The 26,574-nt window shown below is 44.3% G+C and overlaps 1 long non-coding RNA gene across 1 annotated transcript; it reads left to right on the top strand.

Annotated features, from left to right (window-relative positions):
* Window positions 1-10,161: 10,161 nt before the first annotated feature.
* On the top strand, window positions 10,162-13,210 carry LOC144737458 (uncharacterized). Its single transcript, XR_013588985.1, has 2 exons — window positions 10,162-10,345; window positions 12,652-13,210. It is a non-coding gene; the product is annotated as an uncharacterized LOC144737458 (long non-coding RNA).
* The last annotated feature ends 13,364 nt before the right edge of the window (window positions 13,211-26,574 follow it).

Below are 26,574 nucleotides of genomic sequence, written 5' to 3'. Positions count from 1 at the left end.
ATTAAATCTGTGTCGTGTATTACGTAATAATACGCTTCCAGACGGCGCTGAGTCTATAGCTATCACAGCGGTTGAAATTATTTGAATTATTCTCAATTTCGATTGATTCTATAACAAGTCTTGGACAGCAATAAGTAATTCTGCATAACACTTCAAAGTTATCCAATTAAATTGAATGTCCTTGTTGGCAAGCATGCTCTGCCACTGCTGACAGCTGTGTTTGGGAGAATTTAATGTTTCTTTGGTGTTATTTTAGTCGTACGCTAATGTTACATCCCGTCTGTCCAATATAACACTTAATTCTAGATTTGAAGTTTTCGTGACTGCAAGGATTCATACTCTTTGGTTTTTCGGTAAAGTCACGCAGGTATAAAATAAATAAATAAAAAGAAAACATTTCTTCTTGTTTCATTTTATTAATTTTTTACCTACGTCACTTTACCAAAAAAACCAAAGAATATAACACTTACCGCATAAGCATTTGATCCGAAATACACCTTCTGTTGATAACTTCGGTAATTCTACTTTAGTACAACACACTAAATTCAAAAACTAGTGTCTTGTACTAAAGACGAATTACCGAAGCTTTCAACAGAAGGGTTGCAACACATTTATAAATAACGCGATCTAACCCAAACAACTGTATTATGAATAATACTGGTCGCAAAAGCCTACGTTTTAAACTGAGTTTTAGTTTATACTATTTAAACCTCATTTGCCAGTAAAATGTATGATAATTGGTTTTTTACCCTTCTCGCTGGCAACAAAACTGACACCTTTTTTACAAGGAGTCATGTTTGCATAGACCACAAAACCTGCAGTCATAATGCAAACAAAAAACATAACTCTGATATTTGATCGGGTGTGGACCAAGCAACTTCAAGGACAGTGCATATATTATCAGTTATGTTTTGTTCCCATTATGGCTGCAGGTATTGTGGTCTATGCAAACATGACTCCTTGTAAAAAAGGTGTCAGTTTTGTTGCCAATCAGTAAAAAATGTGTCACGTTGACAAAAGATAAATAGTTCACTACTTTAGCCCGTCGGTGTGTTGAAGAGTGATTCCACAACATTTACAATTTAAGTTGTACGACGTTTCGCTGGTAATTACATCCAGCATCTTGGGGCGATTTGCCAGAATAGTGAAGCCATCCACCTGCTTCCGGTCTTAATAGTGCAGGATGATGTCATCATTGTTGAACCCCATCAGGTTTCGAGATCAGAGGCGGGGGTGGGGGTGTATGCAATTGTGTAATAGATCAGTAATCAGACACTCAGCATGTGACTCACCTGTAAGGAATTAAATCTGTGTCGTGTATTACGTAATAATACGCTTCCAGACGGCGCTGAGTCTATAGCTATCACAGCGGTTGAAATTATTTGAATTATTCTCAATTTCGATTGATTCTATAACAAGTCTTGGACAGCAATAAGTAATTCTGCATAACACTTCAAAGTTATCCAATTAAATTGAATGTCCTTGTTGGCAAGCATGCTCTGCCACTGCTGACAGCTGTGTTTGGGAGAATTTAATGTTTCTTTGGTGTTATTTTAGTCGTACGCTAATGTTACATCCCGTCTGTCCAATATAACACTTAATTCTAGATTTGAAGTTTTCGTGACTGCAAGGATTCATACTCTTTGGTTTTTCGGTAAAGTCACGCAGGTATAAAATAAATAAATAAAAAGAAAACATTTCTTCTTGTTTCATTTTATTAATTTTTTACCTACGTCACTTTACCAAAAAAACCAAAGAATATAACACTTACCGCATAAGCATTTGATCCGAAATACACCTTCTGTTGATAACTTCGGTAATTCTACTTTAGTACAACACACTAAATTCAAAAACTAGTGTCTTGTACTAAAGACGAATTACCGAAGCTTTCAACAGAAGGGTTGCAACACATTTATAAATAACGCGATCTAACCCAAACAACTGTATTATGAATAATACTGGTCGCAAAAGCCTACGTTTTAAACTGAGTTTTAGTTTATACTATTTAAACCTCATTTGCCAGTAAAATGTATGATAATTGGTTTTTTACCCTTCTCGCTGGCAACAAAACTGACACCTTTTTTACAAGGAGTCATGTTTGCATAGACCACAAAACCTGCAGTCATAATGCAAACAAAAAACATAACTCTGATATTTGATCGGGTGTGGACCAAGCAACTTCAAGGACAGTGCATATATTATCAGTTATGTTTTGTTCCCATTATGGCTGCAGGTATTGTGGTCTATGCAAACATGACTCCTTGTAAAAAAGGTGTCAGTTTTGTTGCCAGATAGAAGGGTAAAAAAACAATTATCATCTGAGTTTTAGTTTAATTTAGACTTACATTCACAAGCACTGGTACCAGTCCGTTTTTTTAAAGCTGACGATGAGGGCTGCATTCCGTGGGCATAGAAGCGTAGGCGGCAAGGTGCATGGGTGAAAACTCATATTTTTTGCACAATATACAGATGAGACCTTTACATATATTTGCACAGTTTACATTTGTGGTGGTGGTGACGTTGCCGATCGATTGCATATTTGCCACTTATTGCAGGGCTTCGTGGTCGAGTCCAAGGCCACCCTGGTTTATATTGCAGGTCTATAAATCATAGAATTGCATGTAATATGCTTCGCAGTGGACTCTCACCCTCCAAGTCACGCGGTTGGCGACGTACATACATTCTGGGCGTCATGATTAAAAATGTAAAATAAAACGTATTCAAATATTCAATTTCGCTAAGAAATCGTCTGTAGTCCTAGATTTGAATTTTTTTGTAATTATAATAATCGTGTATTACAATAGCCCCCAACTTACGTTACAGTATAGAGGGCGTTGAGGTCATAAGGGCCTAGGTGCAGGTGACACAGGCCCCACGGTTATATTGGTTGGAACCTCCTGGTTACACCAGCCCACAGGGGATTATTGTGTCCGTCGTGCAGGGAGGGGCTGGGTGGGGAGGGGCTGGGTGGGGAGGGTGAGGAGGGGCTGGATGGGGAGGGTGGGGCTGGGTGGGGGGTGGGTGGGAGGGGTTGGGCTGGGTGGGGAGGTGGGGGGTGGGAGGGGTGGGGCTGGTCACCCCGTGGTGCCCTTATAAAACTCAACGTTTAACCTACTCACGCCGGCTTGTGTCCGCCCTCACAGTCGGCCATATTTGCGGAACACACCACGCCGCCGTTGACCCTGGCCATTGACCGAGCAACCCAACGTTCCTACCAGCTCCCTCCGCAGGAGTGTGTTTAGGAGACGGTAGACTGCTATATAATGTGATTAAACACCACGTGGGGAATTACCACTTCACAGGGGCGCCACGTGGCGAGATGTTAACTACCTCGCCTGGTATGCAGGAGCCCTGAGTTCAATCCCGACCCCGACGATGCCTGTATATTTGTTCTCCCTGTGGTCGTGTGGATTTTCTTCCGGTCCTCCGGTTTTCCCCTACATATTTAGAATCAACATGCGTTTGGAGTATTTTCCTGCTATATATTTCCACGTGATAAGCCACTCCGTTGAGTTCTAATTTGTGGCCCATCTCGCTTTTGAAAAAGAGCTATATATTGCTCAGTCGGCGTTCCCTGGTGAAATAAAGATAGTTTTAAGTTTCCCCCCCCCCCGCCGCCACATTGAGAAACATACGTTCGAGTATTTTGGCTGTTAAAAATGTCCACATACGCCACTGCATTGGGCGATCATTTGTGAGCAAGTCGCTTAATTTTAAATTTGAAGTTTTCGTGACTGCAAGGGTCCATACTCTTTGGTTTTTTCGGTAAAGTCACGTATCAATAATTTTATTGATACAGTAATTTTGCTGTGACGGTTCCACCTGAAGACGGAAGCTTATGTTGCCTCCGAAACGTCGTGATTTAATAAATTAATTTTCTTTTTTTTACCTACGTGACTTTACCGAAAAAACCTAAGAGCATGTCGCTTCTAAAAAATAGATGCATAGGCCTCAGTGAGTCTTATCTGGTAAAAAAAAAATCTGAAAAATAGGGACCACGCCCATGAGAAACAATTAAAGGGTGCTGGCAAGGATGGTGGGAACGGGGGATAGGGGATTGGGGGAAAGATCCAGAACGATACATATTTGCGGGAACGAGGAGACGGTATATATACGGGAGTGGGAGTCAAAGGGAAGGGTCTCCAGGGGGAAAAAAATTAACCCGTAAGAACAAAGTTTTTCACTATAAATCCTTTATATGCGTGGCATCGGGGCGGCTAGAGTCCTCTCGTCCTCTGGCTTGAGATGGCTGCCACATATGGGTCAGATGATTGTCTGCCACCATTAAGCAATTGGTAATTAAATATTTAAAGATTTTCCCCTAAACAGTGTAAAATGTTGGAAAAAATTTTTCACGAAAATTTATTGTCACGCACAACGAGTCTGTGTGCAAAATGTCAGCTCGATTGGATCACGGGAAGTGGGTTAAAAAACGACCGAAAGATTTGCACGATCGTAAGCAAGCAAGCACGCAAGCACGCAAGCAAGCAAGCAAGTGAACTTAATATAAAGGATTTAAAAAACAGGCTGCTCGTCGACAATAGTTGATCATGCCCTACAATTGTTCGTGTCGGTGTTGTTGGAACAATAAAGTCCCCCTTGCCAGGACGATTCGTGTGGACTCCCTTTCACAATTATCACGTGGAACATTATGGTGAAGAGAGGCCTTTTGGTTGTTGAACGTTTCAACCTTGCCGTCCATCTGATGATGGTATGGTGAAGCTCTTTGCATAAAAAAAAACGCAATACCTCACAAATATCTCGAAGCAGCCGTGGTGACAAGCAACCTATCTACTATCACCTAGCAACCGTGTTGTCCGTGTCACCTGCACGCGAGATATCACTCAATATGACCACGTGGTCACTCGATATGACCACGTGGTCACTCGACATGACCACGTGGTCGCTAGAAATGACCACGATATGACCACGTGGTTACAACACTCGGTGTGGGCACCAATAAAGAGGTATATGGCCACCGATTATCATTTAATGTGTCTCTTAGAGACGGAGCGATTGCTTTTCTTTGATCGTGCTTACACTGTGATTGCAACTATGTCCACTTTACGACCAATATGTCCTGTGTGACTGGGTGCATGACATCCACCAACTTGGATCGGTGCAAGGTTGGTAGATCATGCAGAATTTTAAATTAGTTTTACCCAGGAGGGTCCTGCACTGGGATGCTTCGCCAATTCCACGAATGAGCATTTTGCTTCGTGTGGCAGGAAACTGGACAGGGGGACAATGCCCATCAGTGCCACCCCCGGGACAATTTGCTACCAACGTGTCCATCAGAAACCCGGCTGTAGGAGCAGCGTGTTTCTTGGGCACGATACATTGCAGCAATCATGTTTGCTGGGCTATCCGTGTCCATCTCGCTTTTAAGTGCAGACCTTCCTCGGTGTGATTTATTCCCCAATGCAATGCTCCTGAAAAGACTTTGCAGCACTTTCGTGGTTTTAGGATGATGCGGTCAAAAAGTGACAATGTCATTATGCTTAACCCTGAATCAGTGGTTTAAATACACATTCTTTATTGGTCGGGGAGTAGTCCGAATAGGGAAACCCCTGTTAACTTCGCAAGAGTAGCGCAATTCGCATTTGATCGAAGCCAGAGAAATGATGGGCCGGGTCCAGCCCAAACCGGGATCAGTTACCTTGGGTTCAAGCCTGAGTACTGTCAGGTGGCTGGCCTGTTTTTTAGAAGGATGTTCTCAGTGCTAGCAGAGCTACCTTGAGAGGACATGCTTAACTGCAGCCGAGTGCACAAAAATGGTAGCTCAAGTACGGACCGCCAACCTCAACCAGGTGTCCTTTTATAATACTGTGTATATGATGTGAAATTGTGGTAATTCTCCAGGTGGGGTTTTATCAGATTATGTCACCGTCTACCTTCTAACATCATTGGGGCCTGTGCCACCTGCAGCCAGCCACTCCAGCCCTGAGCCAGCCATCTCCAGTCCTGAGCCAGCCACTCCAGCCCTGAGCCAACCACTCTAGTCCTGAACCAGCCACTCCAGCCCTGAGCCAGCCACTCTAGTCCTGAACCAGCCACTCCAGCCCTGAGCCAGCCACTCTAGCCCTGAGCCAGCCACTCCAGCCCTGAGCCAGCCACTCCAGCCCTGAGCCAGCCATCTCCAGCCCTGAGCCTTTTTTTGTCCATCTCCACCCCTGAGACTTTTTTTCCATCTCCAGCCCTGATACCTTTTTTTCCAGCAGTGTCCTGCTAAGGAGGTGGCCATTGCTTTGCGATTCTAAGTTAAGTAATTTGAGATAAAAAAAAAAACTAATTTCTTCAAATGTTTTAATATTTAAACCACGACACAAGAACACGCGGCCTCCTGTGTTTAGAATAACGTCGAAGAGTCTTTATGGTCCGCTGCGAAGCAGATGAAATACAATCTTAGAGTTAATACACCTGCAATATTAACCAGAATGGTCTTGCAACAAGCCGCAAGATATGCAATCGCTCAGCAATGTCACCGCCCCAAATGTAAACAACTCTTAAGCAAATATAGTAAAGATTCATATGATGAGTTACACCCATGCAGCTTACCGCTGACCCTTCCCGATCACCAGCTTTATAAAGCCCACTTGGATACCAGTGTTTGTAAATCAGTCACAATGAGTCCTCTCGTGCAGAGCTTCCTCGCCATGGCATTCTCCCTTCTGCTGCCCGGGAAAGTCTCCTCGGACAGCACGGGGCTTCTGGCCGTGGGCTCATCACTGAACTCCAGCTCTGTGGCCATGTTCCAGAACCAAATGGATCCTCGCCAGGTCTCGGCCAGAGGTAAGAGATGGGAAGAGTGCCCCGTGTTAAGAGGGCTAAACTCAAGATCGTTAGCATTTGCAAGTTGAAGTAAAATGCCCATCGGAAATATACTCCGCCCATTGTTCATCTGGGCCAATAAAATCGGTATTATTTTCTGGGAACAGTGGTTGCCCTTTAACGTGACTGGCCCTTGCCACGGGGAGGTGGAATTTCTACCACTGGCTTCGAGGCTGCCTAACAAATATTAGTATTGACCTATGCTCATTTATTACGGAAATGCATTTAACTACGACGTTGACACAATAGCAAGGTTCCTCGTTAAAATGGCATGCTTTAATGCCCGGCCATGGGAGTCTAACGCTCGCTGTCTTCTCAGTGGTGACGCGAATGTGTTGCGAGCAATCCACTCTGCGCTTTATCATCTCCAATAAAATAATGTGGTTTAACCATAATAGTGAATATAAATGCGTCGTTAAACCCGCCACCAACCCGACATAGCCAATTAGTAAGGTTTGTGACGTAAACGAAACATGCCCAATTCGTTGCTAGTCCAGCAAACTGCTGTGTTGGAGAGTAAACACACAACATTTACAATTCGAGTACGACGTTTCACCGGTAATTACAACCAGCATCATCAGGCGAGAGCGAGAGTTGGCGGGTGTAATGACACATTTATATTCATACCATCTAACCCAAAAAATACTCTATCCTGGATAATATCTGTCACGAAAGCCTACATGTTTAACTGAATGTGGGTTACATCTTCTTGGTTCTTTCGGTAAAGTCACGTAGAATGGAAAGAATAAAATGATGAAAATAAAAATAATAAAATAATTCTCACGACGTTTCGGCCACAACGCAAGCAGCCGTCCTCAGGTGGAGAACAGGTCTGTCGAGAAGACAGACTCTGTCTTGTGGCCGAAACGTCGTGATAATTATTTTATAATGTTTTATTTTTATTATTTTATTATTTCCATTCTACGTAACTTTACCGAAATAACCAAGAAGATGAATCCCTGCAGTCACGAAAGCTTTAAATCGAGAGCGTTCTTATGACGATAATTCGCTATCACGAGCAATTTGAACATCGCCCAATTTGCAAAACGAGCAAATGTCCACGCAACGAGCGGAGACCGATCGGAGAGAGCGCGAGAGGGCCCTCTGATTGAGTGGAGATAGTATTTCGATTTAAAGGTTTCGTGACTGCAGGGATTCATCTTCTTGGTTCTTTCGGTAAAGCCACGTAGAATGGAAATAATAAAATAATACAAATAAAACACAATAAAATAATTCTCACGACGTTTCGGCCACAACGCAAGCAGCCGTCCTCAGGCGAAGAACAGGTCTGTCGGTAAGACAGAGTCTGAAATGACTTTACCGAAAGAACCAAGAAGATGGAGAAAGTATGTGTGAGAGTGTTTATTCAAATATGTGGCTGTAATGAGGTCATATCATGGGCTGTATGGGGGGCCCTGCACTGTGGCTATTCATGTGCGGTAAGTGTAACGTTTGATATTTGATTACTTTCTTTTAAAATTATACAGTAATTATGTATTTTTTACGTGAAAAAAGTAGTTCCAGTGGGACAATTTTCGGGCTGAAACGTTCCTCGGATCTCAACACGGGAGGAGTCAATGGGAAAACTACGATCGTTTAACGAGTTTTCGCTCAACCGAGTACTTTTCGCGGGACGTATCTCGCTCGTTAAGCGAGATACGCCTGTATAAGTAACAAAGAAACATGGTCACCTCATCTCCCACTCCCGCCCGCTCCCCCCCCCTCTGTAGCCGTTTCATCGTGTTACACGTGCACCGGAGGATCGTGCAAGGTTGAGACAACATGCACCGGAGTTCCTGACGTAAGTTGCTTCAGTGGATCATGAGGTCGCCAGGCCATCAGGCCACGTTTAATTGGAACTTACGCATGTCATCTTCTTGGTTCTTTCGGTAAAGTCACGTAGAAGGGAAATAATAAAATAATAAAAATGAAACATAATAAAATACAATTCTCACGACGTTTCGGCCACAACGCAAGCAGCCGTCCTCAGGTGAAGACCAGGTCTGTCCTGGTCGGTGTGTCCTGGTCTTCACCTGAGGACGGCTGCTTGCGTTGTGGCCGAAACGTCGCGAGAATTATTTTGTTATGTTTTATTTTTATTATTTTATTATTTCCCTTCTACGTGACTTTACCGAAAGAAGCAAGAAGATGAATCCCTGCAGTCACGAAAGCTTGAAATCGAAATCTACGCATGTCAGTCAGTCTGTTCTCCGATAACGCTTGTTTTCATAGCGCGAATTGGATATAACGTGAATGAATGTATAAGGGAACAATTTTTTGTTATAATGCGGATGCCAATTGGAAATTATGCTACCCACGTGCCTCGGTCTTTGTTTGGCCTGAATACGCATCTCACGTGTTTCTCGCGGAATGTGAACTATCGATACACATGTAATGATCAAAGTCACTGTGTGCTCTGCTTTCTACCGTGTGTTTTCTCATCGAATCTGACCTCGAGAAGTATTACTGCGTGGCCTGTATTTCAATTTTAGCTGGAAAATAAGTTTACGGGGGGGGGAGTTGGACAAAAGAATGTAAGCCAAAGCCACCTCACCACCTACCCCAGTGTTCTTCACACATTTTTAGAGGAGGGCCACTTTCGCCGATAGGACATCATCAGTGTGAGGGCAGCCCCACCGCCTACAAGGGGTTGTTTTCACATTTTGTGCATTATTAATAATCAACGTTTTTGGGTTTAGATCGCGTTATTTATAAATGTGTTGTAACCCTCCACCACCCGACACGGCCATTCAGTAAAAAAGTGTCACGTTGACAAAAGACAAATAGTTCACTGCTTTAGCCCACCGGTGTGTTGAAGCGTGAAACCACAACATTTGCAATTTTTGAGTAACACGACGTTTCGCTGGTAATTGCATCCAGCATCATCGGGCAATTCGCCAGAATGGTGAGGCTCTGCTCTGTCTCCCGTTCTTATATAGAGCAGCAGCAGGGTGACGTCATCATTAACTCATCATGTGCAAAGATTTGAGGGGGGGGGGGGGGTATTGTAATTATATATTAGATTAGTAATCAGGCAGTTGTTACGATTGGCCGTGTCGGGTGGTGGAGGGTTACGACACATTTATAAATAACGCAATCTAAACCCAAAAACGTTGATTATGAATAATATTGGTCGCGAAAGGCTACGTGTTAAACTGACTTTGTGTATTGTTGGGGGGGTGGGGGGGGGTGAACGTCAGGGGCCGCACTAAAGGCCACCAGGGGCTCCTGGTGGACAATAATGAGTTTGGCTTTTTCTCCTCACCGCTGCTGCTGCTGCTCTGACTCCAGTCTGTCTGTTGTCTCTTACGCCCATGTCCTTGTGCTCAGGCCGTGTGCATTACGGGATTCATGAACGCTGTAAACTTGGAGATGCAGGGCTGCGCAAGTAAGTCAATCTGCGAAAGCTACAGGAAGGCCTACAGCTGCAATGGTAATACGCCCATCGTGGGCTTCTGCTGCTGCTCGTCCAGAAACTGCAACTCGGACAAAAACACGTGCACCAGGGAAATCGGTGAGTGTGCCTGATCGACGGGGGGGGGGGGTTCTTAAACATCTCTCAACTCCACGGCTAGTAATGTCCGAGGCATGAATAACCGGTAGCACGTGCTACGTAATCGCCTTCAGTTTCTACTGCCGCCGCTAACAACCCCTCCGTTGCCATTCTCAAAACTACAATCACCATATTCTTAGGTTTTTTCGGTAAAGTCACGTAGGTAAAACATTAAAATTAATAAAAGTAAAATAAAATAAAAATCACGACGTTTCGGAGGCAACACAAGCTTCCGTTTTTTTTACTTGATACAGCTTCTTAGGTTTTTTTTCGGTAAGAAGATGATTCCTTGCAGTCACGAAAGCTTCAAATCTTGATACAGCTGTCGGGCTGTGACGGTTCCACCTGAAGACGGAAGCTTGTGTTGCCTCCGAAACGTCGTGATTTTTATTTTATTTTACTTTTATTAATTTTAATGTTTTACCTACGTGACTTTACCGAAAAAACCTAAGAATATGAATCCTTGCAGTCACGAAAGCTTCAAATCTAGAATTACAATCACCATCTACGTGAACTGCGACATAGTCATGAGCACCAACGCCATTGATGTTATTGTCATCGTCAACATCACCTTCACCATCACTCCCGAAATCTCCACTGCCAACACCAATGCTGTCACCATCAACTTCAGAAGTTAATTTCAATGTTTTCAACACCACCGGCATTTTCGTGACCACCGACACCTTCAAAACACCGCTAACATCTACATGGTCACCTCCAGTTTATAAATAAAACAACCTGAAACCAAAAGCACTTTTACTTTCTCCACCATTGTCACCACCGTTCTTGCCATCGAAGTCGACATCAACTCCAATTTCATCATCATCATCATCTATAGCGACAGCTCTTCCATGATTGTCATCATCACAATCATAAACACCACCACCACCACTACCACCACTAAAGCCACTAACAGTGGCATCCTCACCACCTCAATTCGAGTAGGGTGGGGAGCGAAGCCGTATTTGTCCTCTGTGAAAAAGAGCTTCTTAGGGTTTTTCGGTAAAGTCACGTAGGTAAAAAATAAAATTAAAAGTTAATAAAAGTATTAATGGAAATAAAATAATAAATCACGACGTTTCGGAGGCAACACAAGTCTCTGTCATCAGGTGAGACCGTCGCAGCTAAAATTACTGCATCACTTGTTGTGACGGTCCCACCTGATGACGGAGACTTGTGTTGCCTCCGAAACGTCGTGATTTATTATTTTATTTCCATTATTACTTTTATTAACTTTTAATTTTATTTTTTGCCTACGAGACTTTACCGAAAAAACCTAAGAGAATGAATCCTTGCAGTCACGAAAGCTTCAAATCTAGAACGTCAAAGCTCCTCAGATTCCTCCAGTGTCAATACATATTCTGATTCTGTAATTACGTCATCAGCTATCATGAGGTCGAGGTGGATATTGGTGCCCTCCTGTTACGGGTTCATATGGGGCTCAACAGACAATCTGTGTGTGAACACCAGGGCAAAGATAACCTCTTACCCCCCACCTTACTGGACATCTGTGACAAACTGGACAGATGTGACAAAGAGCTTCATAGCTTATCGGATTCATGTAGTCTCAACCACGAGCACCACTCGCAGCTCGATGATCACGTGCCATCACCATCACCACCACCACCACCATCATCAATCACCACTGGTGAAACCACCAACATTAAGTGCCAACATCTTCATCACCGCTACTGCTATCGGTATCTTCATGATCAAAGTGCATATGTTCTTCATAACCATTACCACCACCACCACCACTGTCTCCCTACTTTCAACACCACTTCCACCATTTCCTACCACTACCGTCTCCCCCACGGTAACACCAATGACAAAGATCCCCCGTATAGTCTTAACGCACAGTTGGGGCAAGTGCTGTTAGCGAGCACCTATGAAGGCCGAGACGGCACACGAAGGGGTGGGTGGCCAGCACCACACACACCCGCCTTTGTCTCTCCAGTGGCGATATTTTTTTTTGACACACTGCACCAGTTACTCATTTGAAGATGAGTCGACCTAGGGGAGGCCCCAGGACCGGTTCAAATAATCGCCACCGGTGTTGGCCGTGAGCGGGAATCGAACTAGCACGCTTCCACGAAGATTTTCATCTTAGAGGTTGTCGCGTGGGTCTCGGTGTCTGCTGTGCAAGTCACTGACTGCCGTGTTCATTCCGTGGGCTCAAGCGCGTCTCTCTCGCCCACGCCGAGAGAGACGCGCTGCGCCACCTGATGTTGGCGCTAACGAGGCACGGCTCTGTGTTTTTTCCACAGCCAACCGGTGCCGCAACGGGGCTGGTGGTCTTGGCGGCGGAAACAGCTGGACTCTCGCCCTGCCTCTCGTGACACTTTCGGGGTTCCTGCTGCGCTAATTAGGCTGGCCAAGAGACCTCAACTCCACACCCTCCCCTCCCCACCCAGCCCCTCCCTCCCCCTCCCTGCATAGACGGAAACAATAATCCCCTGTGGGCTGGTGTAACCAGGAGGTCGTATAACCCCCTGGCCAACATCGCACAGAGGAGGTCTTCGTCGAGCAGTGTGGATTGCGAAGGGTTGTAAATTATGGTGTCGCACGTCATAATGGGTTTATATCACATCTTTTATTACCACGGTCGGCTATGTACGGTGCGAAAGAAGTTCAACGTACGTGCTGTAGCTACTCGAAATGTTATAAATGATTCGATTGGAATGTATTTTTTTAAAAATCAAACCATGAGTCTGGATGATTGCAATTCTGCCTGCTTGAGAGAAATAAATCTACCATCTATTACAAAGCAAATGCAATGGAATCTGGAAAGTGAATATTTGAATGCAATTAAAGGTAGTAAATCAATGCGTCGATTTATTTATATCAGTGTGTCTTTAATGTAAAAAAAAAATCCCAGTTAATGTTACTAACATAGCGGTGGTGGATATGCACGCCTGTAACCCAGGAGGCCGTGGGTTCGACACCTGCTGCATATGTAGAGTTTGTGGTGTCACTCTCCACGTGGTCGTGTGGATTTTTTCCGGGTCCTCCGGTTTTTCCTCCACATTTAGAATCAACATCACGTGATCACGAGCCCCTTTGTTGAGCTCTTATTTGTGTTAAATTTCGATTTAAAGCTTTCGTGACTGCAGGGATTCATATTATTGGTTCTTTCGGTAAAATCACGTAGAAGGGAAATAATAAAATAATACAAATTAAACATAATAAAATAAAATTCTCACGGCGTTTCGTCCTAATGACGTTGTCTTTCCGACAGCTCTGTTTCTTCACCTGAGGACGGCTGCTTGCGTTGTGGCCGAAACGTCGTGAGAATTTTATTTTATTATTTGTTTTATTTTTATTATTTTATAATTTCCCTTCTCATTTGTGGCCAGGTCACTTTTGAAACAGAGCTATATATTCTTTGGGTCTTTCGGTAAAGTCACGTAGATAAGTTCAAAGAAAATAATAATAAAAAACACGACACCATTTGAACCTCCTTTGCCAGTAGCAAAATATGATGATTGTTTTTGACCCTTTTATCTGGCAAAACAAAACTGACACCTTTTTACAAGGAGTCATGTTTGCATTGACCACAATACCTGCGGTCGGAATGCAAAACAAAACACAACTCTGATAATGCGTGCACTGTCCTTGAAGTTGATTGGTCCACACCCTAGACAGCTTAGAGCCTAGTCTCACATGGTGTTGGACCAGATGACGCCTTTTAGCAGTGCATACATTATCAGAGTTGTGTTTTTTGTTTGTATTCCGACCGCGGGTATTGTGGTCAATGCAAACATGACTCGTTGTAAAAAAAGGTGTCAGTTTTGTTGCCAGATAAAAGGGTAAAAAAACAATTATCAAAACCCACGACGTTTCGATCGCAACACAAGCGGTCGTCATCAGGAAAAGGGGGTTAGCCTCTAAAGGCAAACTGTTTATAAAGGTTTAAAATGGGCGTAGCCCACGTGTCAGCAGCATGGGCGGGGCAGCTAATGTTAATGGCAGTGATGGTCAACGACAGTGCTGCTGGTGGGTTTCCACCAATTAAAGGGCTGCCAGGTAAAAATAAAAGATTTGGGATGGTTTACCAAAGGGATGGTTTAAAAAACTCACCACTGATATTAGCCGAGGCAGAGACTCAAATTCAGTTCACACATTCGTTGGTTCTTTCGGTAAAGTCACGTAGGTATAAAATTAATTAAATCACGACGTTTCGGGCGCAACACAAGCGTCCGTCATCAGGTGGGACAACCAAAGCAAGAAACAATTGCTGAAGTGGGCAAAAGGGCTGCTGTAACAAGAGGCTATATAGGTAAGAGAGGGGGGTGGTGGGAGGAGCAAGGGAGGAGAGACAGAGGGGGGGTAGGGGGAGTGGAGCCCTGCAGAATGAAGAGCAGCTAGAAAGGATTAAAGGGCGAGCAACTACAAACTGTCGGGGGGGGGGGGGGGCGTACGCTTGACGCCCCCCCCCCCCTGAATCCGAAAGAACGGCCGATATTTAATCCAAGCAGAAACGATCAAGAATTAATCATATGAACGTGTTTAAGCAAACAGAGAAGTCCACACCGCCGATTGCATTGAAACACATTCCTGCGGAGGGAGCTGGTAGGAACGTTGGGTTGCTCGGTCAATGGCCAGGATCAACGGCGGCGTGGTGTATTCCGCAAATATGGCCGACTGTGAGGGCGGGCACAAGCCGGCGTGAGTAGGTTAAACGTTGAGTTTAATAAGGGCACCACGGGGTGACCAGCCCCTCCCCACCCAGCCCCACCCCCCACCCAGCCCCACCTTCCCCACCCAGCCCCACCCCTCATTTTTGGATGCACAACGGACGGACGGACACAATAATCCCCTGTGGGCTGGTGTAACCAGGAGGTTCCTACCAGTAGTGTTAAATCGCACCTGGATCTTGTGTTTGTTCATGATTTTGGGAAAAAAATTGGTGACCCCTGCCATATATGGCAAGGTGATGGTTTTGATTGGGTCCTCAGATAGCTTTACGGATTGTGTAGTCTGAATATCCATTCATCTTGAGAGCTTGGTGTACGTGTTCCAGTTCACTGGCTCGGTGATGGCGGTCGGAAATGCATCGAGCTCTATGGTGTAGAGTTTTGATGATGGAATTCTTCTGGGATGGATGGTGGTGGGAGTCAGGTTTTAGGTAGGTATCCGTATGGGTGACTTTCCTGTAGACAGTGTCCCATTGAGCCATCTGGTCTCTTTTCGATTAAAACATCAAAGAATGGTAGCTTGCCATCATTTTCCACTTCCATGGTGAATTTGATGGCTGGGTGTATGGAATTGATGTGGTTGAGGAATTGGTTCAGAGCTGGTCGGCCATGTGGCCAGATGACGAACGTGTCATCTACGTACCTCTTCCACAAGGACGGATGTAGAGTGAATGCCTGGAGATAAGGGAGAACCCATTGGGGTACCTTCAACTTGTTTGTCAAATGTTCCATTCCCGGTAAAGTAAGTGTTGGTGAGGCAGTGTCTCACCAGGGCCGGTACATCAGCATTCAGTCCTTGTTTGACCAAATCGTCAATGATTGCAATGGTGTCAGGCACACGAACTTTGGTAAACAAAGGGACAACATCGAAACTAACGAGCAATTTACCTGGATATAGTGAAAAATATGTAATTTATGAAATTATGCTAATGTAGCAAATTATGATCATTAGGCTCGGCTTCGTTGCTCGGGTTGTATTACCAATCGTGATAATACAAATGTGTCATTTTGTGAAGTTATGTAATGTTTGCGAGTATGCAAATTAGGCTCGGTTTCGTTGCTAGGGTTGTATTATCACGAGTGATAATACAATGATTCTCGCTTTAACTTTTCCCGATTATGTTTTAGTGTGTTTATTTCAGCTCTCAAAATTTAGATCTCACCGCAGGATACAGTTCTCATAATTAAGATTATTATGCACGAACTTAGGAAAGAACCACTCAGACTCTTCTGCGTTAAGCAACTTTAATATCTAAAAAACACTCAAATATGCGAACATTTATGCTCGGAATTGTCCACACAGTACTCCTGGCGATGTCCTCCTCATTGATCCGTACAATTAACCCTCGAATGGTTACGCTTGTTAAAACTGAGCAACAACGATCGGTTCATATTCATGCGACTCATTGGACAGCGATGCTTTTCACGATCGGCTAACATTTTACGCACAACCTTGGGATGACCACCCTTTTAGAAACACAAAGATAACTTTTGGAGCAATTTTATTAGTCCCGATATGTGCGTTATGTGTGTGTCGGTGTGTTGTCTTCTTTGCTGAACTTTGAGTTAAGCGGGCTCCGAGTTGAGGCGTTATGTCCACTGCTCCGTGCTCTCTCCCTGGGCTGAAGCTGCCAGCTTCGCGCAAGGCACCCTGTGGTGCCTCTCCCGCCCTTCCTCCCAGGAGGGCCTTCTGCTTGAGCTGCTGCTGGGAGCTGACACTCAATGTAGAATCACATTCCGTGATAACAAGGTAATACCCATCGCTTTCACACTCACATCCGCTGCTGTGTCCTATATATATGGGGTCGGATTTCTTGGAATTTCTCATTTCCTTGATACAGCGAGCATGCTGTGACGGTTCCACCTGAAGACGGAGGCTTGTGTTGCCTCCGAAACGTGATTTTTATTTTATTTTATTTTTTACCTACGTGACTTTACCGAAAAAACCCAAGAATATGGATACTTCATCTGTCAGCGCCAAACTCGCACTCGGCAACACATCCCTTCTCTCATTGGTGCTCTTGCCATGCCTGGCTGATTGCGGGGCCCACCCCTGGAGCTTGCCGCAGCAAGACTCAATTTCCATTCATCCTTGTAGACTCGATCCTTTGCTGGTGTGCGGCGCCAGTCGTCCCCCCCCCCTTCTTTTCCAAGAGAGTCCTCTCCCAGTTGTCTGTATAACTCGCGCTGCTCAGAGGACACGCTCTAGATCAGGGGTAGGGAACATTTTTTCTGCCGAGGGCCATTTGGATATTTAGAACATCATTCGCAGGCCATACAAAATTACACTGGTCAAAAAAAAAAATTCTGGCCTGGACTTTTGCAGCTGTTTTAGACTAATTTCAGGGTGCCTGATTCCAAATCTGATCTCAGATTTGCTCTATCACATCTCATTTTTATGCTATCGGCATACGACATTTTCATTGATTTTACCCGAAATTAACTCTTGTCACTTATGATTGCAAGTTGTTGCGAGTCAGTGACTGCTTTAGTGTTAAGATATGGTGCTGTATTTTTAGGATAGTGTGTTTATAATATAATTTTATGTAGATATCCACATTTATTTAATATTTTTCTTCTGCAGTTTTTATTGAAAATGCAATATTTGATATTTCAAAAACCTGATGTGATAGACAAAAACTGATGCCAGATTTGGGATCAGCACCCCAACATTACCTTAAAACCGTTGGAATACCTTATGCCAATAAAAGTGTGTTGACCAGTGTTATCAACTTAAAAATTTGCCCGTTATGTTTGGTCAAACATTTAATGAACTCGCCCCTAATGCGATGGCTGGAACTGCTTCTCTTTGGACAAGGCGTGTGATGTTATCTGGTATTGACGATGTTGCTACTCGTAACTGCTTTTTCATGTTTGCTCCTAGATTTATTTAATTTCGAGTACCACCTGCGGTTGCCCCCGCTCCTGCTCTTGATCAAGGTCTATCATTCCGTGTCAGTCTCTTGATCCGCGCCTCAACTATCATTCGCTTGTGGGTTGCGGTTGAAAGGAGCACTCTTGCGAAATATTGGTTTTACCGGTTTCCCCTTGAAGGCTTGACTTTAATCGGAGCACAGTCGGAACGATTATATTATCACTCTATGATCGTAAGTGTTTGCCGTACATCGCGACCTTGCCACCGGGAATAGTAATGATACAGAGCTCTTACCCACGTTGTATTGTAATACTGCGAGGACCAGCCTTGGCGAGGTAGCCGTCCCATAATTGTGATGTGGCCGCCCGGCAAGGAAGCCGTCACCAAGTAGCAAAAAAAACAGTGGAGATCTCCAGAACAGGGCGGTGGGAAACAGACACCCTGTCTCTCAAAATAATAACTTATTTACTCAGAAAAGGCACACGAATACACCATCTTTTTTACCAGAAATAGTGAAAAGGCATGTCTGCTGTGAACATGAAGTGTGCGAGGTCATATAATGGTGAAATCTTATCTGGTGAAATGAAAATAACGAAAATATTAATTAGTTTTAGTTGATTCTAAAGGTTTTTGGGTCAGATCGCGTTATTTATAAATGTGTCGCAACCCTCCACCACCCGACACGGCCAATCAGTAAAAAATGTGTCACGTTGACAAAAGATAAATAGTTCACTACTTTAGCCCGTCGGTGTGTTGAAGAGTGATTCCACAACATTTACAATTTAAGTTGTACGACGTTTCGCTGGTAATTACATCCAGCATCTTGGGGCGATTTGCCAGAATAGTGAAGCCATCCACCTGCTTCCGGTCTTAATAGTGCAGGATGATGTCATCATTGTTGAACCCCATCAGGTTTCGAGATCAGAGGCGGGGGTGGGGGTGTATGCAATTGTGTAATAGATCAGTAATCAGACACTCAGCATGTGACTCACCTGTAAGGAATTAAATCTGTGTCGTGTATTACGTAATAATACGCTTCCAGACGGCGCTGAGTCTATAGCTATCACAGCGGTTGAAATTATTTGAATTATTCTCAATTTCGATTGATTCTATAACAAGTCTTGGACAGCAATAAGTAATTCTGCATAACACTTCAAAGTTATCCAATTAAATTGAATGTCCTTGTTGGCAAGCATGCTCTGCCACTGCTGACAGCTGTGTTTGGGAGAATTTAATGTTTCTTTGGTGTTATTTTAGTCGTACGCTAATGTTACATCCCGTCTGTCCAATATAACACTTAATTCTAGATTTGAAGTTTTCGTGACTGCAAGGATTCATACTCTTTGGTTTTTCGGTAAAGTCACGCAGGTATAAAATAAATAAATAAAAAGAAAACATTTCTTCTTGTTTCATTTTATTAATTTTTTACCTACGTCACTTTACCAAAAAAACCAAAGAATATAACACTTACCGCATAAGCATTTGATCCGAAATACACCTTCTGTTGATAACTTCGGTAATTCTACTTTAGTACAACACACTAAATTCAAAAACTAGTGTCTTGTACTAAAGACGAATTACCGAAGCTTTCAACAGAAGGGTTGCAACACATTTATAAATAACGCGATCTAACCCAAACAACTGTATTATGAATAATACTGGTCGCAAAAGCCTACGTTTTAAACTGAGTTTTAGTTTATACTATTTAAACCTCATTTGCCAGTAAAATGTATGATAATTGGTTTTTTACCCTTCTCGCTGGCAACAAAACTGACACCTTTTTTACAAGGAGTCATGTTTGCATAGACCACAAAACCTGCAGTCATAATGCAAACAAAAAACATAACTCTGATATTTGATCGGGTGTGGACCAAGCAACTTCAAGGACAGTGCATATATTATCAGTTATGTTTTGTTCCCATTATGGCTGCAGGTATTGTGGTCTATGCAAACATGACTCCTTGTAAAAAAGGTGTCAGTTTTGTTGCCAGATAGAAGGGTAAAAAAACAATTATCATCTGAGTTTTAGTTTAATTTAGACTTACATTCACAAGCACTGGTACCAGTCCGTTTTTTTAAAGCTGACGATGAGGGCTGCATTCCGTGGGCATAGAAGCGTAGGCGGCAAGGTGCATGGGTGAAAACTCATATTTTTTGCACAATATACAGATGAGACCTTTACATATATTTGCACAGTTTACATTTGTGGTGGTGGTGACGTTGCCGATCGATTGCATATTTGCCACTTATTGCAGGGCTTCGTGGTCGAGTCCAAGGCCACCCTGGTTTATATTGCAGGTCTATAAATCATAGAATTGCATGTAATATGCTTCGCAGTGGACTCTCACCCTCCAAGTCACGCGGTTGGCGACGTACATACATTCTGGGCGTCATGATTAAAAATGTAAAATAAAACGTATTCAAATATTCAATTTCGCTAAGAAATCGTCTGTAGTCCTAGATTTGAATTTTTTTGTAATTATAATAATCGTGTATTACAATAGCCCCCAACTTACGTTACAGTATAGAGGGCGTTGAGGTCATAAGGGCCTAGGTGCAGGTGACACAGGCCCCACGGTTATATTGGTTGGAACCTCCTGGTTACACCAGCCCACAGGGGATTATTGTGTCCGTCGTGCAGGGAGGGGCTGGGTGGGGAGGGGCTGGGTGGGGAGGGTGAGGAGGGGCTGGATGGGGAGGGTGGGGCTGGGTGGGGGGTGGGTGGGAGGGGTTGGGCTGGGTGGGGAGGTGGGGGGTGGGAGGGGTGGGGCTGGTCACCCCGTGGTGCCCTTATAAAACTCAACGTTTAACCTACTCACGCCGGCTTGTGTCCGCCCTCACAGTCGGCCATATTTGCGGAACACACCACGCCGCCGTTGACCCTGGCCATTGACCGAGCAACCCAACGTTCCTACCAGCTCCCTCCGCAGGAGTGTGTTTAGGAGACGGTAGACTGCTATATAATGTGATTAAACACCACGTGGGGAATTACCACTTCACAGGGGCGCCACGTGGCGAGATGTTAACTACCTCGCCTGGTATGCAGGAGCCCTGAGTTCAATCCCGACCCCGACGATGCCTGTATATTTGTTCTCCCTGTGGTCGTGTGGATTTTCTTCCGGTCCTCCGGTTTTCCCCTACATATTTAGAATCAACATGCGTTTGGAGTATTTTCCTGCTATATATTTCCACGTGATAAGCCACTCCGTTGAGTTCTAATTTGTGGCCCATCTCGCTTTTGAAAAAGAGCTATATATTGCTCAGTCGGCGTTCCCTGGTGAAATAAAGATAGTTTTAAGTTTCCCCCCCCCCCGCCGCCACATTGAGAAACATACGTTCGAGTATTTTGGCTGTTAAAAATGTCCACATACGCCACTGCATTGGGCGATCATTTGTGAGCAAGTCGCTTAATTTTAAATTTGAAGTTTTCGTGACTGCAAGGGTCCATACTCTTTGGTTTTTTCGGTAAAGTCACGTATCAATAATTTTATTGATACAGTAATTTTGCTGTGACGGTTCCACCTGAAGACGGAAGCTTATGTTGCCTCCGAAACGTCGTGATTTAATAAATTAATTTTCTTTTTTTTACCTACGTGACTTTACCGAAAAAACCTAAGAGCATGTCGCTTCTAAAAAATAGATGCATAGGCCTCAGTGAGTCTTATCTGGTAAAAAAAAAATCTGAAAAATAGGGACCACGCCCATGAGAAACAATTAAAGGGTGCTGGCAAGGATGGTGGGAACGGGGGATAGGGGATTGGGGGAAAGATCCAGAACGATACATATTTGCGGGAACGAGGAGACGGTATATATACGGGAGTGGGAGTCAAAGGGAAGGGTCTCCAGGGGAAAAAAAATTAACCCGTAAGAACAAAGTTTTTCACTATAAATCCTTTATATGCGTGGCATCGGGGCGGCTAGAGTCCTCTCGTCCTCTGGCTTGAGATGGCTGCCACATATGGGTCAGATGATTGTCTGCCACCATTAAGCAATTGGTAATTAAATATTTAAAGATTTTCCCCTAAACAGTGTAAAATGTTGGAAAAAAATTTTCACGAAAATTTATTGTCACGCACAACGAGTCTGTGTGCAAAATGTCAGCTCGATTGGATCACGGGAAGTGGGTTAAAAAACGACCGAAAGATTTGCACGGTCGTAAGCAAGCAAGCACGCAAGCACGCAAGCAAGCAAGCAAGTGAACTTAATATAAAGGATTTAAAAAACAGGCTGCTCGTCGACAATAGTTGATCATGCCCTACAATTGTTCGTGTCGGTGTTGTTGGAACAATAAAGTCCCCCTTGCCAGGACGATTCGTGTGGACTCCCTTTCACAATTATCACGTGGAACATTATGGTGAAGAGAGGCCTTTTTGTTGTTGAACGTTTCAACCTTGCCGTCCATCTGATGATGGTATGGTGAAGCTCTTTGCATAAAAAAAACGCAATACCTCACAAATATCTCGAAGCAGCCGTGGTGACAAGCAACCTATCTACTATCACCTAGCAACCGTGTTGTCCGTGTCACCTGCACGCGAGATATCACTCAATATGACCACGTGGTCACTCGATATGACCACGTGGTCACTCGACATGACCACGTGGTCGCTAGAAATGACCACGATATGACCACGTGGTTACAACACTCGGTGTGGGCACCAATAAAGAGGTATATGGCCACCGATTATCATTTAATGTGTCTCTTAGAGACGGAGCGATTGCTTTTCTTTGATCGTGCTTACACTGTGATTGCAACTATGTCCACTTTACGACCAATATGTCCTGTGTGACTGGGTGCATGACATCCACCAACTTGGATCGGTGCAAGGTTGGTAGATCATGCAGAATTTTAAATTAGTTTTACCCAGGAGGGTCCTGCACTGGGATGCTTCGCCAATTCCACGAATGAGCATTTTGCTTCGTGTGGCAGGAAACTGGACAGGGGGACAATGCCCATCAGTGCCACCCCCGGGACAATTTGCTACCAACGTGTCCATCAGAAACCCGGCTGTAGGAGCAGCGTGTTTCTTGGGCACGATACATTGCAGCAATCATGTTTGCTGGGCTATCCGTGTCCATCTCGCTTTTAAGTGCAGACCTTCCTCGGTGTGATTTATTCCCCAATGCAATGCTCCTGAAAAGACTTTGCAGCACTTTCGTGGTTTTAGGATGATGCGGTCAAAAAGTGACAATGTCATTATGCTTAACCCTGAATCAGTGGTTTAAATACACATTCTTTATTGGTCGGGGAGTAGTCCGAATAGGGAAACCCCTGTTAACTTCGCAAGAGTAGCGCAATTCGCATTTGATCGAAGCCAGAGAAATGATGGGCCGGGTCCAGCCCAAACCGGGATCAGTTACCTTGGGTTCAAGCCTGAGTACTGTCAGGTGGCTGGCCTGTTTTTTAGAAGGATGTTCTCAGTGCTAGCAGAGCTACCTTGAGAGGACATGCTTAACTGCAGCCGAGTGCACAAAAATGGTAGCTCAAGTACGGACCGCCAACCTCAACCAGGTGTCCTTTTATAATACTGTGTATATGATGTGAAATTGTGGTAATTCTCCAGGTGGGGTTTTATCAGATTATGTCACCGTCTACCTTCTAACATCATTGGGGCCTGTGCCACCTGCAGCCAGCCACTCCAGCCCTGAGCCAGCCATCTCCAGTCCTGAGCCAGCCACTCCAGCCCTGAGCCAACCACTCTAGTCCTGAACCAGCCACTCCAGCCCTGAGCCAGCCACTCTAGTCCTGAACCAGCCACTCCAGCCCTGAGCCAGCCACTCTAGCCCTGAGCCAGCCACTCCAGCCCTGAGCCAGCCACTCCAGCCCTGAGCCAGCCATCTCCAGCCCTGAGTCAGCCATCTCCAGCCCTGAGCCTTTTTTTGTCCATCTCCACCCCTGAGACTTTTTTTCCATCTCCAGCCCTGATACCTTTTTTTCCAGCAGTGTCCTGCTAAGGAGGTGGCCATTGCTTTGCGATTCTAAGTTAAGTAATTTGAGATAAAAAAAAAAACTAATTTCTTCAAATGTTTTAATATTTAAACCACGACACAAGAACACGCGGCCTCCTGTGTTTAGAATAACGTCGAAGAGTCTTTATGGTCCGCTGCGAAGCAGATGAAATACAATCTTAGAGTTAATACACCTGCAATATTAACCAGAATGGTCTTGCAACAAGCCGCAAGATATGCAATCGCTCAGCAATGTCACCGCCCCAAATGTAAACAACTCTTAAGCAAATATAGTAAAGATTCATATGATGAGTTACACCCATGCAGCTTACCGCTGACCCTTCCCGATCACCAGCTTTATAAAGCCCACTTGGATACCAGTGTTTGTAAATCAGTCACAATGAGTCCTCTCGTGCAGAGCTTCCTCGCCATGGCATTCTCCCTTCTGCTGCCCGGGAAAGTCTCCTCGGACAGCACGGGGCTTCTGGCCGTGGGCTCATCACTGAACTCCAGCTCTGTGGCCATGTTCCAGAACCAAATGGATCCTCGCCAGGTCTCGGCCAGAGGTAAGAGATGGGAAGAGTGCCCCGTGTTAAGAGGGCTAAACTCAAGATCGTTAGCATTTGCAAGTTGAAGTAAAATGCCCATCGGAAATATACTCCGCCCATTGTTCATCTGGGCCAATAAAATCGGTATTATTTTCTGGGAACAGTGGTTGCCCTTTAACGTGACTGGCCCTTGCCACGGGGAGGTGGAATTTCTACCACTGGCTTCGAGGCTGCCTAACAAATATTAGTATTGACCTATGCTCATTTATTACGGAAATGCATTTAACTACGACGTTGACACAATAGCAAGGTTCCTCGTTAAAATGGCATGCTTTAATGCCCGGCCATGGGAGTCTAACGCTCGCTGTCTTCTCAGTGGTGACGCGAATGTGTTGCGAGCAATCCACTCTGCGCTTTATCATCTCCAATAAAATAATGTGGTTTAACCATAATAGTGAATATAAATGCGTCGTTAAACCCGCCACCAACCCGACATAGCCAATTAGTAAGGTTTGTGACGTAAACGAAACATGCCCAATTCGTTGCTAGTCCAGCAAACTGCTGTGTTGGAGAGTAAACACACAACATTTACAATTCGAGTACGACGTTTCACCGGTAATTACAACCAGCATCATCAGGCGAGAGCGAGAGTTGGCGGGTGTAATGACACATTTATATTCATACCATCTAACCCAAAAAATACTCTATCCTGGATAATATCTGTCACGAAAGCCTACATGTTTAACTGAATGTGGGTTACATCTTCTTGGTTCTTTCGGTAAAGTCACGTAGAATGGAAAGAATAAAATGATGAAAATAAAAATAATAAAATAATTCTCACGACGTTTCGGCCACAACGCAAGCAGCCGTCCTCAGGTGGAGAACAGGTCTGTCGAGAAGACAGACTCTGTCTTGTGGCCGAAACGTCGTGATAATTATTTTATAATGTTTTATTTTTATTATTTTATTATTTCCATTCTACGTAACTTTACCGAAATAACCAAGAAGATGAATCCCTGCAGTCACGAAAGCTTTAAATCGAGAGCGTTCTTATGACGATAATTCGCTATCACGAGCAATTTGAACATCGCCCAATTTGCAAAACGAGCAAATGTCCACGCAACGAGCGGAGACCGATCGGAGAGAGCGCGAGAGGGCCCTCTGATTGAGTGGAGATAGTATTTCGATTTAAAGGTTTCGTGACTGCAGGGATTCATCTTCTTGGTTCTTTCGGTAAAGCCACGTAGAATGGAAATAATAAAATAATACAAATAAAACACAATAAAATAATTCTCACGACGTTTCGGCCACAACGCAAGCAGCCGTCCTCAGGCGAAGAACAGGTCTGTCGGTAAGACAGAGTCTGAAATGACTTTACCGAAAGAACCAAGAAGATGGAGAAAGTATGTGTGAGAGTGTTTATTCAAATATGTGGCTGTAATGAGGTCATATCATGGGCTGTATGGGGGGCCCTGCACTGTGGCTATTCATGTGCGGTAAGTGTAACGTTTGATATTTGATTACTTTCTTTTAAAATTATACAGTAATTATGTATTTTTTACGTGAAAAAAGTAGTTCCAGTGGGACAATTTTCGGGCTGAAACGTTCCTCGGATCTCAACACGGGAGGAGTCAATGGGAAAACTACGATCGTTTAACGAGTTTTCGCTCAACCGAGTACTTTTCGCGGGACGTATCTCGCTCGTTAAGCGAGATACGCCTGTATAAGTAACAAAGAAACATGGTCACCTCATCTCCCACTCCCGCCCGCTCCCCCCCCCTCTGTAGCCGTTTCATCGTGTTACACGTGCACCGGAGGATCGTGCAAGGTTGAGACAACATGCACCGGAGTTCCTGACGTAAGTTGCTTCAGTGGATCATGAGGTCGCCAGGCCATCAGGCCACGTTTAATTGGAACTTACGCATGTCATCTTCTTGGTTCTTTCGGTAAAGTCACGTAGAAGGGAAATAATAAAATAATAAAAATGAAACATAATAAAATACAATTCTCACGACGTTTCGGCCACAACGCAAGCAGCCGTCCTCAGGTGAAGACCAGGTCTGTCCTGGTCGGTGTGTCCTGGTCTTCACCTGAGGACGGCTGCTTGCGTTGTGGCCGAAACGT

Source organism: Lampetra planeri, chromosome 3, assembly GCF_965212315.1.
Source record: "Lampetra planeri chromosome 3, kcLamPlan1.2.h2, whole genome shotgun sequence".
In the NCBI taxonomy this organism is placed as follows: domain Eukaryota; kingdom Metazoa; phylum Chordata; class Hyperoartia; order Petromyzontiformes; family Petromyzontidae; genus Lampetra; species Lampetra planeri.
This window is presented reverse-complemented; position numbering and strand designations above follow the sequence as displayed.